The sequence below is a fragment of the Ochlerotatus camptorhynchus genome, unplaced genomic scaffold (genome assembly GCF_037179485.1).
Source record: "Ochlerotatus camptorhynchus isolate MF236.1 unplaced genomic scaffold, CSIRO-AGI_Acam_v1.1 ptg000270l, whole genome shotgun sequence".
NCBI classification, from domain to species: domain Eukaryota; kingdom Metazoa; phylum Arthropoda; class Insecta; order Diptera; family Culicidae; genus Ochlerotatus; species Ochlerotatus camptorhynchus.
In genome coordinates, this window is record NW_027040759.1 from 1,010,852 (window position 1) to 1,032,248 (window position 21,397).

The following is a 21,397-nucleotide window of genomic DNA, read 5'->3' on the forward strand; positions in this document are numbered from 1 at the left end:
AGCATGGGGATCACAAACAGTTAACGCGCTCGGCCGTTTCATCTCCGAAGCTACTTTGGACAAGCGGCTGGTAATTCTGAACAATGGCTCACCCACTCGCATCGACCCGGCCACAGGCAACACCTCAGCAATCGATTTGACCTTCTTCTCCAAGAGTGTGGTTCGCAGATTCACGTGGCGAACCCTACCGGACACGCACAATAGTGACCATTTCCCGATAACAGTTTCTATTCCTGGGTGGTCATCCTCATGAACGACGCGGCGGAAATGGTTGTACGATCGTGCTGATTGGTCGTTATATGAACGCAGAAACCATCCAGCCAGATGTTGAATGGGACATAGACAGCTTTACGGAGAAGATAATTGCAGCAGCAATTCGTGCCATACCGCAAACCAGCGGCCGTATGGGGCCTAAGCGGTACCATGGTGGTGCCCTGAAGCGAAGGCGGCGATTCGACATCAACGAAAGTGTCTTCGATCTCTGCGGCGGTTGCAGACATCTGATCCTGATCAACCCGCTGCATTGGCGAGTTTTCAGGAAACCAGAGCTGTAGCACGGAAGGCGATAAAGGAAGCAAAAGAACGATCGTGGGAGAACTTCGTGGTCAAACTGTGGCGGTGAACGGTGAACACGCTACGTGACAGCCGACAACAACGTACCATCGCACTCAAGCGATCGGATGGCTTCACCGATGACCCCGAAGAAACTGCGGAAGCGCTAGCCAGTTTTTACAGCGATAGATCTGCGACCTCCAGTTACCCTACTTCTTTTCAGAAGACTAAGGCAGCAGCTTAAAGAGAGTCCATAGATGTTTCGCCAAACACGGACGACGTGTACAACAGTGACATTACCCTAAGCGAACTTCTGTGGGCTCTCGAGAAAGGGTGAGCTGCCTCGACAGGACCCGACATGATAGGGTACCCAATGCTTCGACGTCTACCTTTGTCCGTGAAGATGTCACCGCTAGAGCTACTCAACCGGATCTGGCGTAGTGGAGAGTTTCCCACCAGCTGGCGAAATGCAATCGTGGTGCCCATTCCGAAGCCAAACTGCCTCGATACCGGACCCGCTGCGTTCCGTCCAATCTCGCTCACCAGCTGCATGGCGAAGCTGCTTGAACGCATCATAAATCGACGACTGATCACCGAGCTAGAGTCGAGCGGGCGACTCGACAAACGACAGCACGCTTTCCGTGCCGGGCGAGGCACCGACACGTACTTTTACGAGCTCGAGAGAACGCTTCCAAGCACAGACGAGCACTGTTTGATAGCATCCCTGGACCTGTCGAAGGCTTACGACACCACCTGGCGGCGCGGCATAATCCACATTCTGAGGTCATGGAGAATGCGTGGTCGGATGCTGAACATGATGAAAAGCTTCCTCTCGGAGCGAACGATCCAGGTATCCGTTGGGGGGCATATGTCTCGCCAGTATCCGTTGGAAAACGGAGTTCCGCAGGGCTCTGTCCTGTCGCTGTTCCTCATCGCGATGCAGCCCATTTTCCGAGTAGTGCCCAACGGAGTCTTCATTCTTTTGTACGCGGACGATATCCTCTTAGCAGTGCGAGGTGCTAAAACTGAAGGCTTACACCGAAAACTACAGGCCGCCGTCAAAGCCATCAACAAATGGACGAAAAGCGTTGGTTTCACTGTGTCGGCAACAAAGTCACATGTCTTCTACTGCAGTCCGAACGCACGACGGGATCCCGTGCGGGATATCTCTATCGAGGGAACTTCCATGCCGAAGACCAACCGGCTGAGGATTTTAGGTGTAACCATGGACCGAACGTTAACCTTCAAACCTCACTGCAATATGGTTAAGAAAGCATGCGAATCTCGGTTACGGATTCTACAGATTATCGGTGCAAAACTTCCACGTGGCAATCGGACTTCTCTGCTGCAAGTTGGGTCAGCCATAGTTACTGCGAAGCTGCTCTACGGGATTGTACTTGTTAGTCGAGGAGGGCCAGCAACCTTGCAGACTCTCGCTCCTGCCTACAACAAAATGGTTCGCTTCGCTTCCGGAGTATTCGTGACGAGCCCGATTAACTCGGTGATGGCCGAAGCTGGGACTATACCCTTCGAACTGCTAGCAGCACAGACCACAGTACGCATTGCCATCCGAATGCTCGCAAAGAATCCAAACAGCAGCACCCTACCTCTGATTACACGCGCTTCAAATCGCCTCCAAGAATTAACCGGTTCAACGCTTCCTGCTGTCGGTTCACTCGTGAGGCAGAGCAATCGTTTGTGGCAGGCACGAAAACCGACGATAGTGTGGGATGTGAAAAGAAGCATACGCGCTGGAGACTCACTGGAGAAAGTTCGTGCAGTTGTTCGACAATTACTGGAGACCCGCTTCCGTAGTTCAACCATCGTCTACACGGACGGCTCCAAGTGTGAAGACACGGTAGAAGCTGCATTCTTCAACGAAGGGACCTACAGTCTTCCGAAGGAACGTAGTGTTTTTTCTGCGGAGGCCTACGCTATTAAAATGGCCGCCACCATCCCTAATGTTCAAAATGAGTTGGTTATTCTCACGGACTCCGCAAGCTGCCTACTGGCTTTGGAGGCTGGAACTTCCCGGCACCCTTGGGTGCAGGAAGTAGAGAGAATCGTGCAAAGCAAAATCATCCGTTTCTGCTTGATCCCTGGACACGCCGGCATCAGGGGAAACTCTGAAGCTGACCGACTAGCCAATGGTGCTAGAAGACAACCAGCCATCGACTTGCGATACGTGGTCAGTGGAATAGGCAGTGGTTCAGTAGAAGACTAGAATAACAAATTAAAAGAACTGTAGAATAACAAATTACACAGGTAAAGATGGTAGAAAGATGAAGCAATTCGTGAAGAAAAGCGAAGTAGGAGAGTAGTATGAAGTGAAGCGAAGGAGAAAAGTAATTGTTTGGAAGCAAAGAAGAAAAGAAAAGAGAAGCAACTTACACTAACAAAAACACTTGCACACCATACACAATACACCAAACCACAAATCGAACGAACATGAATGCATCGCGGAGATTTAATAAACAAAAACAAACAAAACAAACCCATTAGAAATGTTTGTAATTTACCTGGAAATGTCTGAAATCCCCCCAAGGGAATCTTCATCGGGAATTACTGGAATTCTCGTCGAGAATATCTGGAAATACGTTGGGAACGTCTTTATTAGCAGTTGGTAATGTTGTGAAATCTCTATCGATAACGTCTGGAATAATCTTTGCGAACGTGTGGAATCTTCGGCGGAAACATCTGGAATCTACGCATGAAATATCTGTAGTGCCTGTCGGAAGCTTCAGGAACCTCCATCTTAATCGTCGGGAATCCAAGTCAGGATTGTCCGGAATCACTGCAAGGAATGCAATGTCAGGAACCTCCGTTTTAAACGACTCGAATCCAAGTCAGGATTTCCCACTAGAAACGTTTGAAACCTCCATCGGAAAGGTCAGAAATCTCCTTTAAGAACTTCTCGAATCCGAGTCGTCTGGATTCACACTGTGAACATATGGAACCTCCATCGAGAATATCGAAAATCCCCGTTAGGATCATCTGGAATCTCCGTCAGAAATGTCAGGAATCCCTATTAGGAAAGTCTGTAATGCGGGCTATAAATGACCCTTCAGGAAACGCCTGTAATCACTATCGGGAACTACTGAAACCTCGTCAAGAATATCCGGAAACACTTTGGGAATGGCTTGAGTAGTAGTTGGGAACGTATGGAATCTCTATCCATAACTACTAGAATAATCTGTGGGAGCGTTTGTAATCTTCTTCGGGAACGTGTGGAATCATCTGGAATCTAAACCTGAAACGTCTGGAGTGCTTGTCGGGAATTTATGGAACTTTCTTCTGGAACATCCCGAATCATAGTCAGGATCGTTAGGAATCTCAATGAATTTCTCGAATCCAATTCGAGAACATCTAGAATCACGCTGGGAACGTCTGGAACCACCATAAAGAAACCAGAAATTCCCGTTAGGATCTTCTGAAAATTGGGAACGGCTGGAATCTCCGTCAGAAATGTCTGGAATGCCCATTAGGAACGTGTGTAATTCGGGCTATAAATGAATTAAATACCTCCAGGAAACGCTGTTAATCACTATTGAAAACTACCGGAATCCTCGTCAAGAATGTATGTAAACATTTTAAGAATGTCTTAAGTAGCAGTTGGGAACGTATGGAATCTATATCCATAACGACTAGAATAATCTTTAGGAGCGTCTGGAAACTTCGTCGGGAACGTGTGGGTTCCACACTGTGGAATCATCTAGAAGATAAGCCTGAAACGTCTGGAGTACCTGTCGGGAACTTCTAGAACCGTTTGGAACCTCCATCAGGGAAGTTGCCTGAAATCCCCGCTAGGAACGTCTCAAGATTGGAATCCGGGCCGGAAATGACCGAAATTCCCCCGGGGCACGCCTGGTATCTCCATCGTACTAGAAGCACCTTTAGCAATGCTTCTTATAAATCTCTACAACGAGCTACCCAAAAAAGCTTGACCACTTAGCCCCAACTTCTTTCACGGCTGTTTTGAAGCAACTTCAACGATTGACTTTAAATTGACTGTAAACAATCCGGTACAGCAATTCAACCCCTAATCTCATTGTCCACAACGAAAAAAAAGGTCAAAAGTAAATCAAACTTGAGGTTATCCCATTTCCGCCACACCGGATCTGAACAGCTCTCTTGACTGTGCGTCTTTTGTGTACAGGTCCACCTCTAGGAAAAGAACGAACTTCAAATAACACAGTTTCTACCCCCCCCATCATGAAGAAACCATCTGCCCATCTCACGTTCATCGCATAACCATTCGGGGAGAAACCGAAACATAAGTCATTCCTATTTTCCCCAAGAAAAGACATTCGCTTCCAGGTCGTCCTTTCAGTGGCAGGACTTTTGCTCCCGGACAGAATCACATGTCTGGTTGGTTTTCTTGAACACATCAACCGAGAGCTGCTGTTGCTACTGTTAATTGTAGATGAGTTGTTCGGTTCGAGAAAGCCTGCATGGACAAACATAAATTTTGGCCACCGAAGCGGGACGTTTTTCGAAACGGCAAACCAGGGAACTGGACCATGCATGGACACGGAAAGCGGCGCATAATTCTTACATCCCCAAAAGTACTCCCAGTGGTGTCGTAAAAGACATTAATGTTTATTGGCCACCTACCAAAAATGGTATGATTCGGAATGTTTGGTCACACACACACACACACAAACGCGCTGGACCGACACCGTTCGGAAAAGGGTTTTCTCTTTCCGCCAGGAGATAAATCACCTCTAATTGATTGGAAGGGCGAGGACAGGTCGAACAAAAAATGGACCCCCACCACCTCCAGAACCCAAGACAGCAGTGTGATAACAAGCAATCAACGTCAAATTATTGTTCCCCGTGCAGAGAGCGTCACTCTTAAATGATTTAATCTGTCGGAAATCTTCCGGGGCTGTATGTCGGAAGCGAAAAAAAAATTGAGAAGAAGAAGTACCGACCAACAACAATGAGGGTGGAATTAGCTGTTGATCTTATTTTTTTCGTAAAAAATCAGAGACCGACTTGGGGGAGCAGCGGCGTATCGAGGATTTCAATAATTTACAGTATTCCGTTATGGATCAATGCCATAGTAATCAAAACTAACAACACAGCCGGACCTGTTGCCAGTGTTGGGAAAATATCAAAAAATCAAATCTCACCAACGCCCAAGATCACGCTTGATTTTCGTAGACAAAAATCAACAAGCAAACAACTGTGGTTGATTTTGCAAGCTGTGATATCGCAGCTCGGAATATCAAGCTAACAAAACTCACCAACTTCAAATCTCACCAAACTGTGGTGATATTGAGTTGAATGATTTTTGCTTTACACCCGAATGCAACCGAAACTTCCATAACGGCTTGCAGCAGTCCCTTCGCGTCTACCATCGGTGAAGATTAAAAAGAGATAGCAAACTATGCTTTCTCTTTCTAAGAAAGCGATGTGCAACGGAATCATTTTTGTGTCGAGTCAACTCTCAGCTTAATGTTTTCACGTTGTGAATAGTCTCGCAATATCAAAGGAGCTTATAAAATCAACATCAAGCATGATATGTTGTTCCAATATCACGCGTGATATTGCGAGCGCATGGGAGCGGAAAAATATCAATTGATTTCTGATTTTGCCAACACTGCCTGTTGCAATTATTTAAATTTTCTTGGAATTTTCGAAATATTGACATTTCCAACCACTCGAACGTGGAATAATATTTTGACACACTATTCCCTCCTTCCTTAGAGTCTTGCAGATGTGTGACTTCCAACAACGGAACTTTCTGGCCGCTTCCCGTGGACTTACCGAATCCTTGCTGTTGAACATGTTGTGCAGTGAGTGGAGCGTATTCTAATTGAGTATCTTTGTTGGACGGCAGCGTTACTGCCATGTATGTCAGTATACGGTATACGGTCGATATCGGAACATTTTCCCTCTTAAAATGGTCCACCGTGTACTTTTTTTCCACGATCTTCGTCCGCTTGAAATAATTGTACAATGCGCGCGCGCAGCTCTTCCTGTTTCGACGGCATGCTGAACACGACTGAACATGTTAGAGTGAACTTTATTTCTGGAGGGTGTATGGATTCAGTCACCTAAGGTGACATTTCTCTGCGAACGTTTTTGTTCTGTAAGAAGAGAATTGTAATCATTCTCATTTTGTAGTGGCTTATGCTCTATGACTTGCGTTACTATTTCGTCCTACTCACACTTACTTGTTATGATTAGACTAGAGTCGGTGTATAATGAGTCACGCCACGTTAAAATTAGAAATATTTCTGAACGACTGGTGATAACTTTTTTGAAATTGGTCTAGGGACAGCTGAGTTATCAACGTTCAAAATCTTTCAAAATTTTGTTACATGTTCCATTTTTGGTTTCCACAAAGTGTACCCCCATATAGAAATCACAGACGTAGTTTTACGTCAAAAATAGTAGAAATTATCATTACTGATCATTACCGAACGTTACCCCTGAACAATTTAATGCTCACTGCGTTTTAATGATCCTTTCTTCGAATATATTTTATATTTTATAGGTAGCCGGATCGACAGTTCAAAAGATAGACTTGGTTTCACTCTGTGTGAGGTTGAAGGACTGATGGCTCGGTTAGAAAGTCCAAAATTGCGCGTGATTTGTATTCATCCTTCCCCCGCTCACAAAGGTTTTAAGTTTCGGGAAGCCTTCTTAAGACGGCCTACCGATGACTACCGATAAAAGTTTTGAGAAGCTACCGATAATGAAAAAAAATAATCTGGCCACCCTGGTAAATGAAAACTGAAAAGGGATCCTCATAAGCTCCTCACTACACCGCTGACTACTGGTACCGCGCCCTGGAGCGGCCTTTCGTCATTCGTCACTCTCGAATTGCGATTCATCAAGTGACGCCCAGCTCCGCAAGTATGGGAAAACATCCCAAGAAATAACATGATCCCATGTACAGTATTTTCTCTCCATTCTCCGTCTGTTCTATTTATCTTTTAGATTTCACCCCGGAGGGGGAGCGAGATGTTTTTGCTTCCGCAAATTCCTGCTAATCTCGTAATTTTCCTCCCGGCCCATCAGGGAGTGGTGTTCTTTTTTATTGTCGTCGCAGTCCTTGATGTCTCATATCACCCTCCACTACGGGACGGGACGACGTTCGTAAAAAAGGCCAACCAGGAAATGAAAAGAATTCCTTTTATAATTCAATCACATTTTCCTGGTCCTCGAATGGGGAGCGGGGGACCCCTCCGGGAAAGCGGAAGAAACAATTTGAGTGAAAAGTATCTGGTTTCTGTTTGACGTTTGTCGGTGGGAAATTGACGGTTAAGACGGCTTTCCCGCATGCCTGTGCGAGTTTTATTTACTTTCACTTGAACCGTCGTCTTCGTCGTCGTCATCTTGAGGGCGGTTGATTTGCTTGCGGTTCGGTGACCGGAAGCTGCGGAAGGACGATTGTCTGGTGCGGGGGATGAAATAGCACCGAAAATTTGCGTTTCAAGAATGATTTAATATCGTTAAGGGAAAGTTTTCCCGTTCTTTTCGCTGAACTAATATGAGCCACGGTATAAAGAGATTAAACGAAAATGTTGTTATAGCTTTCTGGGCGAGCACATTGGGCTAATCTAATTAAGATTTCCATCCAGCGGACTTTTTTTTCTCTTCTTCGTCGCTTCCCTCCACCGGGGCTGGAATTTTTGGCACACGAAAAAGAAATGAACCGCCATCAACATCAGCTGCTGCATGCAGATTTTCCGTTCTTGCGGCTGGCGATGAAATTAGAAAACATTTCTCATTAGAGAACCCTGTGTGTGTGTGTGTATATATGGGAAAGTCAGAGATCAACCGCAGATCCTTTCCCGGTAGGAGCACTGGAGAAAAAACGCCAACCGAAGACGGTTTAAAGAAGATCAAACGGATGCTTCCCAGAAAATTAAAAGAAAGTTTTGCTTCTGGCCGTTTGACCTGAACAGTGTGCGCTCTTGGTCCGGGCTGGGGCGGATGGTTTGCCGTTTCGGTGGAATAAGTTCGAACCAAAGTTGTGTCAGCTGAGTCGCCAGCATGGGTTTTTGACAGGGGATTTGGGTGCTTACAGTTCGTTTGCATGTGAATGTGGTTTATTAGAATTTATTCTATTTAACTGATCAATTTGAAAATTCCGTTCCGTTGGTGTAGGGCCATTAGGCCGAATTTTGAATAGTGAAGAAATCTCGAAGTCACCCAATGTCCCCCGTTTCTTTTAATAATTTTCTAGGCTAGTACAAACATTAACAAGAAATTATGTAATATTATAATGAGAGAGAGAAGGATTAGTAATTTTCATTTATTTCCACTACCTTATTTGCTTATCCTTGACAGATACGCGTATTTCGTCTACAATGTGCAGACTTCTTCAGTGTCTTGTACTAATACTCGACTATTAGGGGCCTCATAGCCTATTCAGTAAAGGCACGGTATTGCCACACAATATACACATTCATTGGCATCGAAAGCTCTCAATTAATAACTGTGGAAGTGCATTTAGAACACTAAGTTGAGAGCACGCAATAAGGTGGTCATTCTTAAAACAGGCCTGATAGGACTAGGAACTGTAATTAATAATAATTGAAATTTCAAAGGAACTAAAGTTGAAAAGACGCATCTGTGTCACTTGATAAGTGTTCGCGTAACGAACTATTGCCGGCCACCGAAGGGCTTTCTTCACTGCTGTTAGGCAGCCACCGAAAAATGCCTTTTAATGGCCGGCAATAGTTCGTTACGCGAACATTTGGTCCTTCGAGCCGGATCGAAGGCCATTCCGCGGCCGGAAAGTGCTTTAAAGTGTCAGTGACTTGACCTGAATTTACAACCAGACGCACTGGCCGAGTGTGGCCATTGTCATTGGCAGAAAAGCGCCATCAGAGGTTGCTACCAAGGCGGGTACACCTCAGTGCTATAGTGTAGAAGAATTAGTAGCCAGTGTGTCATTCCACGAGGTGACTGAACTCCTGATCGGCGCCATCATAAAACCATTTTCGAGGCCATCGTAGCGCCCTCCCAGAACAAAAGGCTGCTGGCTCCTCGCTACTTGCTGTTTTCGGTGGTGTAGATATCACTACTGGAATTGGGTTCGACCATCTTCAAGCAACTGATAGCCGATAGGGTGACCTGGTGAGTCCGTTCCATATTATCTCTATGCATGTTGCTAGCAGTAGTATTCAAAATTGAAAGACTATTTCAACCTAATTGAATTCAACTTTATTTGGTTGACGAAAGTTGGGTGACTTTTTCGCATTTTTTATAGTCATTGTGGCAATTGGTGGAAGACGTTACGCAACTCAGGTGGAAAACCGTTCGCGCCCCTGATTGCGATACCGCGCAGGATTGTTCGCGACGGGAAGGAGTAATCGTTTTCGAGATAAAACTGCCCTTTCCCGTTCGTATATTTCGCCGTGAAGGCCAATACACCGCGACGGGAAGGATTTGAATCGATCGATTTGTGTGTTGGCTTCGCCGGTTCGGTTTCGCGAAGAAACGTGTAGTTTGCGTCGGGAAGGAGCTCCGTTATCGATTTTCTACCGTTTCCGTACGTTTTCCGGTTTACGATGCCGTCCAAGGAGGAGAAAGTGCTCGCCGAAAAAATGATACTACCCGGAACGCTGTGGAGAATTTCATCAAAGACTTCGAAACACTGCGAGACGGATACCAAGTGCAAGTGAGAATCGAGTCTCTAGACCGAGTGAACCATGCGTATTTGGAGTTTCAAGACACTATCGAACTACTAGACTCCGAAAATCTAGAGGAACATCTTGTAGAAAGAGTGAATTTTGAGCACCGTTACTGCACGACGAAAGGTTTCCTCCTGTCGAAACGTCCGGTTGATGCTAATCAGGCACAGCTGAATAACTCATTTGCCGCTCCTCCAACCACCTTCCACCTACGTTTACCGCAGATCGACATGCCACGTTGGTTGTCATTCCGAGACGCCTTCTCGTCCATGGTTCACTCCAATGCTGACATACCAACGGTCGCCAAGCTGCAATACCTCTTGCAGTCGCTCGAAGGGGAGGCAAAGAAGCCTTTCGAGTCCATCGATATTGAAGCCGACAATTACGCCTCTACGTGGGATGCTCTCATCAAGAGGTACCATAATCGCCGTTTCCTCAAACGTCAGTTTTTCCGAACACTCTACGATTTGCCGGCGGTGAAGCAGGAGTCTGCTAAACGCATCCACTACCTGGTCGATGATTTCCAGCGCCATGTACGGGCGCTCGCGAAATTGAACGAACCTGTGGATCATTGGGATACTACGTTGGTAAATCTCCTGTCGTACAAGCTGGATCAATCCACGAAGACGAGCGAAAAGGACGACGTCAAGTATGACGAACTGGTAGAATTCCTCCACCAGCGTGTTCGAGTGTTAAACTCCGTTGGCTACGATCAACAGCAGCAACTGGCATCTTCAAAGGTGACCGGTAGCACACCGAAGCCCTCCAAGTTCAAGTTCGCAGCAAACGCCGCTGCATCCTCCAGTTCAAATGCTTCTTGTCCGCGGTCGTGTTCTGACAACCACGTCCTTCGCAACTGCCCAGTATTCCTCGGGAATGATGTACGCCTTCGCCGAGAATTCGTGACGCAGAAACGGTTGTGCTGGAACTGTCTGGGAAGCGGACATCAATCGAAGAAGTGTGTCTCAAAGTTCACGTGTCGAACGTGTCACGACCGGCATCATTCTCTGCTGCATGATTCTGGTCCATCCAAGTTATCGTTGACTTCTACAGGATCTTTATCTGTACAGCAATCGATTCCATCCACAAGTGTGGGTTCTTCCGGTGTGAGTTCCGGTCCACCGAACGTTAGCATGGCAGCTCAAACTGCATGTAACATGGTTTTGCTGGAAACGGTTGTCCTGAACGTCATCGATAATCACGGTCGCAGGCATCAGGCAAGGGCCTTACTGGACTCAGCGTCAATGTCCAACTGCATTTCGAAACCGCTGGTGAAGCTGTTATTCAACCCTCGGTCGAAGGTGGACATATCGATAGCAGGAATCGGTCTCTGGACGCAGAACGTAAAAAGTGCTGTCACGGCCACGGTTCAATCGAGAACGCAGGAATTCTCCACAAAGCTTCACTTCCTAGTCCTCAAGAATCCGTCAGCGGAGCCAACCAGCATTTCGTCATGGAATTTGCCGGAAGTTGCACTTGCAGATCCACAGTTCCACGTCCCAGGAAGGATAGACCTCGGCATCGGCAGTGAAGCCTTCTGGGAACTCCATACTGGTCGGAAGATGTCATTAGTAAATGATCTTCCATGGTTGACTGAAACACCATTCGGATGGGTTGTCGCTGGAACTGCATCCAGTCAGTCAAAATGCATTCCTCGGATCTGCCATCTTTCGACAAAGGACGATCCGCTAGAAACCGCACTCCTGAAGTTCTGGGAAATCGAAACCATCTCCGATGGTTCACCACTATCTGTGGAAGAAAATCGCTGTGAGCAACACTACTCGTGATCCATCTGGGAGGTACATCGTCAGTCTTCCTCGAACCGACAATCCCGAAGTTGTCCTAGGAAGCTCCCGGGAAATCGCAGATCGTCGTCTTCGAAGCATCGAGCGGTGACTCGAACGTGATCCTGCTACCAAGGATACATACCACCGCTTCATTGACGAGTACCTCGAATTAGCACACATGAAGAAGCTTGACGAACCGGTAGACGATGACATTCCTCATTGCTACATCCCGCACCACGCTGTCTTCAAGGAGTCGAGTACAACAACGAAGGTCAGGGTCGTATTCGACGCGTCGTGCAAGACGTCGTCGGGATATTCACTGAACGACACGTTATTGGTTGGTCCAGTCGTTCAGGAAGATCTTCAAGCACTGCTGTTGAGGTTTCGCATTCGCTTCGTTACTATGGCTGCCGACGTGGAGAAAATGTATCGCCAAATGCTTCATTTCGCCAGCGACCGAAGATTCCTACGAATCCGCTTCAGGAAGAGCCCCACCGATCCGATTTCCACCTACGAACTGCAGACAGTCACTGCGTCTGCTCCGTTCTTGGCCATGAGGACTTTGCAACAAATCGCTTTAGATAATGGAGACCAATTTCCAGCTGCTGTAGAAGCGGTTATCCACGATTTCTACGTCGACGATTTTCTGTCTGGTGCCGACGATGTAGAATCTGCCATCCAGCTTCGCAAGCAGGTAACAAAGATGCTCAGTGCTGCTGGATTTCCAATCAAGAAGTGGGCATCAAATATTCCTGAGGTTCTCCAGGACGTTCCACCGGAAGATCTGGCGCTTAAACCTCTACACGACCTACAAGATGAGCCAGCAGTTTCAACTCTCGGTCTCGTCTGGGAACCATCGAACGACGAACTTCGGTTCAAGGTCCAGCTACCACTTCCTGCTGCGATCCTGACGACCCGCTTGGTCTCGTGGATCCTACGATCGTTGTCGCCAAACTGTTCAGGCAGCGTTTGTGGGCCTTGAAGCAGAATGGTGAAGATTGCGAATGGGATACTACACTCCCCCGCAAGCTGCAAGAAGAATGGAAAGATTTCCATGCTACTCTCCATTTATTGAGTGAAGTTCGTGTTCCACGATTCGTCTCGCTGCCTAACGCTATTAGCATTCAGCTTCACTTCTTCGCCGACGCCTCCAAGGGAGCATATGGGACCTGCTGTTACGTGCGGGCCGAAACTAGTGACGGTTTTTCGTTTCAACTTCTGACGGCCAAATCCAAGGTTGCGCCGTTATCCAGTCGGCATTTGATAGCCCGGCTGTTCGCAGCGTTCAGCTGCGCTGCACGATTATCGACGCAGCTCTACAAGAAGGTGAATGCTGCCCTGAAGATATCTGCTACTGCTTTCTTCTGGACGGATTCCACCACCGTTCTCCAATGGCTACAATCATCGCCTAGCCGAGTAGCGCAAATCCAGCACGCAAGCGACGTGAACTGCTAGAAACACATTGCTGGCATCGAGAACCCTGCTGATGATATCTCGCGAGGACTGAATCCAGTGGACCTTCTGCAATGCAAGCGCTGGTGGAACGGTCCTGAGTGGCTGTCACGTGCTCCGGAAGCCTGGCCGAAACCAATTCCATCCGAAGAATAGTACTAGTTCCCCGCGATAAAGGGACTTGGTCGTGAACGTTGCCGTGCGGTGGCATTAAAAGGCATTTTTCGGTGGCTGCCTAACAGCAGTGAAGAAAGCCCTTCGGTGGCCGGCAATAGTTCGTTACGCAAAAAAAAGGTAATACATGTAAACCACACAAGTTCAAGAAATATAGATCATCTAAAGTAAAAATATATATATATATATATATAATCTACAGTTTACTCCAGGAGTTCAAGGAACACATACGTGCAATCATTTTCTGTATGTTCAAGATATTTGAATCAAGAAAAATTAAATCAATTTTGGCCCAATGTGACCCCCTCTCATGATTCTTTAATTAATGTTCTAGGCAAGACCAGACAGCAGTAGGATGGCAGCGGTTCCTGTCAAGCGCGCAGCGTTCGAGTTTTGCACCTCGGACCTTGCGCTTCGTTCTCGTCGTGATCACTGGCAGTTGCGTCGCCTCGAATGCGCAAAGACTCCCCACCTCCTTGCCTGAATGATGACGATCCGCATTCTACAAGTCTCGATTATTTTTTCGAAAGGACATATCAGCTTTTTTTTTAATAATTCGTTTATTTTTCCAGGCTCATTTGCTGTAGCTTTGCGGAGCCGATATTCATTGTTTGGATAACAAAATTAATTAAAACTAACGTTAAGAGCGGGGGCCGATTACTCGCGGCTATCTCGAGGTTAGGGGTAACAAATTGTAACAAATGGATGGCAGGGTAGGGATTGCGAACACAAGGTTTGGAGAGCAATGTGCTCTTGATCTCGAACTAGGCGACACTCTGATGAATATCAGCTTTTGAAACAACGAATTTTATCGTCGGTTTGGCGTAACTGATAACTCGCCAAAACACACGGTTCTGCAGAAATACCGCGAATACAACGTGCCCACACATCATTTGTTCATCGATTTCAAATCCGCATACGACACAATCGATCGAGATCAGCTATGACAAATTATGAGATAAACTGACGCGATTGGTCAAGGCGACGATGGATCGAGTGATGTGCGTTGTTCGAGTATCGCGGACACTCTCGAGTCCCTTTGAATCTCGAATTGGGTTACGGCAAGGTGATGGACTTTCGTGTCTGCTATTCAACATCGCGTTAGAAGGTGTGATCAGAAGAGCTGGGATAGACACGAGTGGCACGATATTCAGGAAGTCCATCCAGCTCCTTGGCTTCGCCGATGACATTGACATTATGGCACGGAACTTTGAGATGATGGCGGGAACGTACATCAGACTGAAGACTGAAGCTAGGCGAATTGGATTTGCCATCAACACATCAAAGACAAAATACATGAGAGGAAGAGGTTCTAGGGAAGACAATGTTAGCCTCCCGCCCCGAGTTCAGATTGACGCTGACGAAATCGAGGTGGACGATGAGTTCGTGTGTTTGGGCTCACTGGTGACCACCGAAAATGATACCAGCAGAGAAATTCAAAGACGCATTATGGCAGAGAATCGTGCCTACTATGGACTCTGGAGGACGCTCCGGTCGAATAAAATTCGCCGCCGTACGAAGTTGACTATCTACAAGACGCTGATTAGACCAGTGGTCCTCTACGGCCACGAGACCTGGACTATACTCGTGAAGGACCAACGTGCCTTGGTGTTTTCGAACGGAAGATGTTGCGTACCATCTACGGTGGAGTGCAGATGGATGACGGAACCTGTAGGAGGCGAATGAACCACGAATTGCACTAGCTGCTGGGAGAACCATCCATCGTCCACATTGTAAAAATTGGGCGACTGAGGTGAGCTGGGCACGTCGTAAGAATGCCGCACAACGGCCCAGTGAAAATGCTTCTCGAAAGCGACCCAACAGGAACAAGAAGAAGAGGCGCGCAGCGGGCAAGGTGAATCGACCAAGTAGAAAGCGACCTGCGGACCCTTCGCAGACTACGAGACTGGCGAAGTGTGGCCATGGATCGAGTAGAGTGGAGACGACTTCATCGGACAGCAGAGGACAGGTACACACTTAGAAAAAATCATGTAAATTTAGATGCTCTGAGAGTGACATATACGAGCGTCAATTTAGACATAAATTTGAGTCATAACAGACACGAAATATAGCTCAATCAAACGTACTTTCCGTCGAGCAACGAACTTTTCAGTCTCGGAGCACTTAATTTTACATGACATGTTTGTTTAAGTCTCATCCTTTATGTCAAAGATGGATTCCGTCACGTGTAAGATTAGGTATTTCTAAGTGTGTAGTTGACAAACTTGAAAAAAAAACTACAAGGGACAGCCCTATGGGGTTGTACGCAATGGTGACTTAGGACTACGTAGTCTTATATAATAAATGTTATTTGTTTACTGCAGCAGGAGCTTGTGTTTTGTGTAGGAATAGGAATTTGAGCGGGGTTCTATCTGTTTACACTTTTTAGTATGACGCGCTTGGCATAGATGGCCCACAGCGACTCACGAAGAGCTACTGATTCCGATCAATAGCGGTGCGGCTTCTTCCTCCTTCTATGGATGCTCATGTGGGCTGAAGCTCGCTGCTTGCAGGCAGCCTTTCGTTGTGTACTGGAGAACACCACCACTCACACCGCGGTGATTGAATAAACACCATTTGGTGAGACCGGATGGAATTCAACTTTGAAATCTGTGTTAGGGAAATCACTTTTCGCAGGCAATCGGTGATAATTTTAATTATCATTGCAACAGTTGCATATTCGTGCAATTTTCAATAGTGACATTTCGAAAAAAAAAATAATAGTCTTAATTTTAACAGATGCGTAGACAAATTTCCTACCTATTGGCGTATTAAAAATCCAAATCCAACATCTCTGGATCAAAATCAGACCACTTTCATGCCGCGACCGACTTTGGTTTTTGAAATTGCACTCCCAATGTTGCTTTAAAGTACATGGTGTGTTAGATTTAAGCATACCTAGATAGAGCTGGAACTAGGCGTAAAAGCTTCTGTTAACAATGACTTCTCTCGATGATTTTTAGGAATTCAAGGCACGCCCACGCAAACCAACATTACCGTCGGGTATGGGAAGCCTTACCCTACCTGATGGTGATTGTGATTTGCATGGGCGAGCCTTGAATTTTAAGACATCATCGAATGAAGTCATTGTTTACAAAAGCTGTTAAGCCCTAATGGGAACTGACATTCGATTGATGACCTTGACAAATGTCTAAAAAATACTCTTTTACAAATTTATGGTGGCCCTGAAAAAGGACCGTTTTGTCGTGATGAGTAATGCTTAGCTATTAGGGTGTTAAACACAGATGAGGCTGGTCAGCTGTATATTGTTTGGAATGAGGGTGACGCGCTTAGCATAGATGGCCCTCAGCGACTCACGAAGAGCTACTGATTCCGATCAATAGGGATGCTCATGTGGGCTGCAGCTTGCTGCTTGCAGGCAGCCTTTCGTTGTGTACTGGAGAACAATGTTCAACGCCACGCGCCGAAAGCACTGCTGCTGATGCCGACGACCGGACACCATCACACATGGTGATTGGAACTGAATCCGATCAGCGGTTGAGGCCAGCCTTGATAGCTACCCTAATAAAATAGTTATGGTTATTTTGCTTAACGACGTGTTCTGGGTATACTCCAAACCATTTGTGGAATGGTTTAATCATTTGGGTTATCATTCGTTTATGGTACTTTTTATTAGGGTAGCTGCTGACGAGGAGCCATTCCTCATAGAGGTAACTCTAAGACCAGAAGGTTCCGAAGAAACATGTTCAACTTTTTGGGTCAGCTCTGGTACTATCTTCGGTTGCAAGCTAATCGATGCACCCCTCGAAACAGGAAAATCTACGAACCCCTCTTATTATCTGTCAAACTTTCATAGCGAATAGAAACAAACATAGTGTAGTACTAGAATTTCGACTAGAATGGGGCACGTTAATCGATTTGCTTGGAACCAATAGGCTAGTCAAGTAGTGAGTCAATTTTAAATCGTTAGTTGCCATCGGTTGCTTTCCTTGTGTACTGGAGAACACCACCACTCACCACGCGGTGATCCAATAAACACCGTTTGGTGAGACCGGATGGAATTCATATTTGAAATCTGTGTTAGGGAAATCGCTTTTCGCAGGCAATCGGTGATAATTTAAATTATCATAGCAACAGTTGCACGTTCGTGCAATTTTCAATAGTGACATTTTGAAAAATGATAAAGTTGTAGAAATATTTCTAACCGATTGGTGATCAAATTATTGCAATTGATCCAAGGGCAGCTGAGTTATTAACGTTCAAAATCTTTCAAAGTTTTGTTACATGTTCCATTTTCGGTTTTCACAAAGTGTATCCCCATATAGAAATCGTAGTTCTACGTCAAAAATATATACAGTTTTTGACAGATGTTTCAATTTCGGTAAAATTACTCATTTGACCTAGTGGTCTCAGCATTATCACTTTCGGCCTAATGGTGTTCTGGCATAATCGTCCAACATTAAAAAAATTACCCCTCCCCTCTACTATTTCGAAACCTGGCTACCCCCTTGTGTCCACGTTTTTTTTCCTTGATTTGTTTTCCGTACTGAGTACCAATGGCTACTAACGCAAGGGAGACAGCTCCAACTCCTGGACTCTACCTATCGACCCATCATCATAAACCGGGATCCAACGGATTTACTTCCCTTCCGAAGCAAGGCGTGATCAGGGATTGTATGCTTCAGAAAATCCCGACAGGGATTGAACCCAGGCCTTTAGGGATAAAATGCAATCACGCTTTACCACAACACCATTTGTGTCCACGTTAAAAATGTATAAATTTTGGGATTTAATCTGCAAAGAAATCACGGGCCACAGGTCGTGACAGCTGAATTCTGCAATCCAGCTGGTAATCAGGTAAATAAATTAATGGAGCAAGATATGGTCCAATTAAAATTTCTCACTCAATCCACGGTAGGCTTTGTACCAGTTCTTAAAGTAAACAACGTTTAAAGAGTTACTTTCACCAGCAATCTCAACTGCCTACCAACGAACGACGTTGAACGCCTAACAAAGCTTGGCACCTGAGCTGCAAAACTCTTGTGTATCATTTGCCCCGGGAGCTATCCCTCCCGGAGAGTTGTTTGGATAGAGCAAACCTCTGGCAGGGAGACATTGTATGTGGATATCAACTATGCAACTCTCGATAAAATGTAAGCTTTGCTTACACCTTAATTCTATTAGGGCCCACTACCTGCCTGCACACCGGAGTCAGCCGGGAGGCAAAACGATTTAGACAAAGAGCACCTTAAACAGTAGCGCAACGAACGTCTTAGAGCCGAACAAGATTTGAACGAGGAAAAGATCTAAACAGTTGTGGGTTGAAGTCTAAACCAATGCAAACTTCGTTTCGAATGTCCGCGGGGACAGGGCACGCAAGCTCTCACACACATACAAGGCATCGTCTTATAGGTAGGCTCCTTCGAAGACATAACTATGAACGAATCCGGCGATATGAGCTGGCATGCATGCCTGGTTAGACGTAGGGCTGTAATTAAATATTATCTTCAAACTCCTGCTACCAGCAGATATGAGCATTGGTTAAATGCTTTGTTGGGAATGTAGAAATCATAAGCCAATTGAATGTGGGATTAGATTGACTCGGTGTTGTGTCGTCGTTTATCACAGTGCTGTAGGTTATCTGCTGCAATTCAATATCAAATATTTTCGCATCATCTATTATTCACACCACGCCACGCGAGACTTGTTTACTGCAGCAGCATAAGCAATGAAACCTGTCCTCGGGAAAAAATTCAATTTCGTAACCTTCGGTTGACGTCAAATGGCTTCCAGCGTCCCGATCTTGTCTTTTCTTTTGAAGTTGGGACTTTTCCACACAGCAAAACGCCAAAAGAAGATGATGCCGAGGCTGTCGCTTTGCCACCGTCTTTTCGCGCTAGACAGGATGACGTTTCATCGTACACCTATCCAGCGGTATCACCCCCAGAGCAGACTGCTCATGGATACGACAAGGCGGTGCCTTCGAGCTTTTATTCCGAGACAAGATGACGGGCGCGGCTGCTAGCTCGCGAAAAGAACAAAGTGAAAAATATATCCCCGAGAGAGTTTCCTGAAAATGACAAAATAATTTCGAGAAGATTAACTCCGCGTGGCATCTTTCAGCTCACCGTCGCGCCCTGGAGCCAGAAGAAGAAGAAGAAGACGAAGTGGGTTGGTTGAAAGTTCGCGAAACTTACACCGGGCGGGGGTGGAGTTTATTTGCTTTTGACGGTCGGTGGAGGTATTAAAATTTTCATGCTTTGTTTCGTTTTCGCAGGGGCGCCTAAAGAGAGACAATTTTCTCCGCGAAGCTGTCCTTTCGGTTTCGGTTGTTGTTGATCTTCAAAGGCGGCGACGAAGACGACGCGTTATTAATGAAATATTCCGCGCAAGACAGTAACGTGGTATAATTTATTCACTGCTGAATGTTATTAGCCTGTCAATGCCTATTTTATCACTCGGGATCTAGTTTTTGGAACTGGAAATTACAAAAGGACGCCAGCGAAGGGGAAGGAGGTGCCGCTTGAAGCAAATTGCGTGAATATTTAATAAGTCGTTTTCATTGGTGCGTAATATTTTTGAAAATTACGACATCAGATTCTAGTGAGTGTCTATGTTTGCATTGAAGAATGTTCTAATTTCTGGTAATGCGTCCTTGTGAACCAGGAATCAATTCTAATGGAAATAAGGCCGGAACAAATGTTATGTTTTACTTATATCACCAATTCTCTTCAAATTTTCTGAAAATCTTTAATAAAGGAGCATTCATTAATTATGTCACGCAAAATTTGCCCAAAAAGTAGCCCCTCCTCCCCTCCCCCATGATTGACCGCCCACGGTTGCTGCTCTGTCATTGCCAGATCAGCTGCAATTACACAGAGAACCATCACATGATGTTTGGGACTAACATTCATCCTCAATGTGTGAAAACTTAAGATCTAATATTTAGCAATACCAGCGCCGGCCGTGTCCGAATGTAGATCAAATAGAGGGAATGGGAAAGAATGTGTTGACGTGATACTCTCTGTGAAAGAAACCGAGAAGTCCTCCGAGAAATCACTGGGATGTTGGATGAGGGGAAAGGTTTGCAGCAGGGATGGTAAACAAATGCTGATTGTACCGATTTATAATTGGTACCCAAGCACACAAACAATCACACACACATGCACATGTACACACGCACTCATGACTATAAACAGAACATCAAATAATGGATCCCTCGAAAAGAACTAAACTTATCTTTGTTTGCTTCTTCCGTCATGTTACATGAAGGATCCTTGCAAATCCCCATACTCCCAAGGGGGAATCAACTCTGCACACCTCAATCTGTGCCGATGGTTTTTGCTGTGCCGAAAGCTGTGCTGTGCTGAAGACTGACAGACAGACAGACAGACAGACAGACAGACAGACAGACAGACAGACAGACAGACAGACAGACAGACAGACAGACAGACAGACAGACAGACAGACAGACAGACAGACAGACAGACAGACAGACAGACAGACAGACAGACAGACAGACAGACAGACAGACAGACAGACAGACAGACAGACAGACAGACAGACAGACAGACAGACAGACAGACAGACAGACAGACAGACAGACAGACAGACAGACAGACAGACAGACAGACAGACAGACAGACAGACAGACAGACAGACAGACAGACGTTGAAGTCACCAACGAGGAACTCGTAGCAGTGGCGGAAGGATTGAAGGTGAAGAAAGCTCCCGGTACGGATGGAATCCCCAACGTAGCGTTGAAAGTGGTGATCCAGTCATCCCCGGACATGTTCAGAATGGTGCTGCAGAAAT

At 46.0% G+C, this 21,397-nt stretch overlaps 1 pseudogene; it reads left to right on the forward strand.

Moving 5' to 3' along the window:
* Positions 1–10,438: 10,438 nt before the first annotated feature.
* On the forward strand, positions 10,439–12,977 carry LOC135705591 (uncharacterized; annotated as a pseudogene).
* The last annotated feature ends 8,420 nt before the right edge of the window (positions 12,978–21,397 follow it).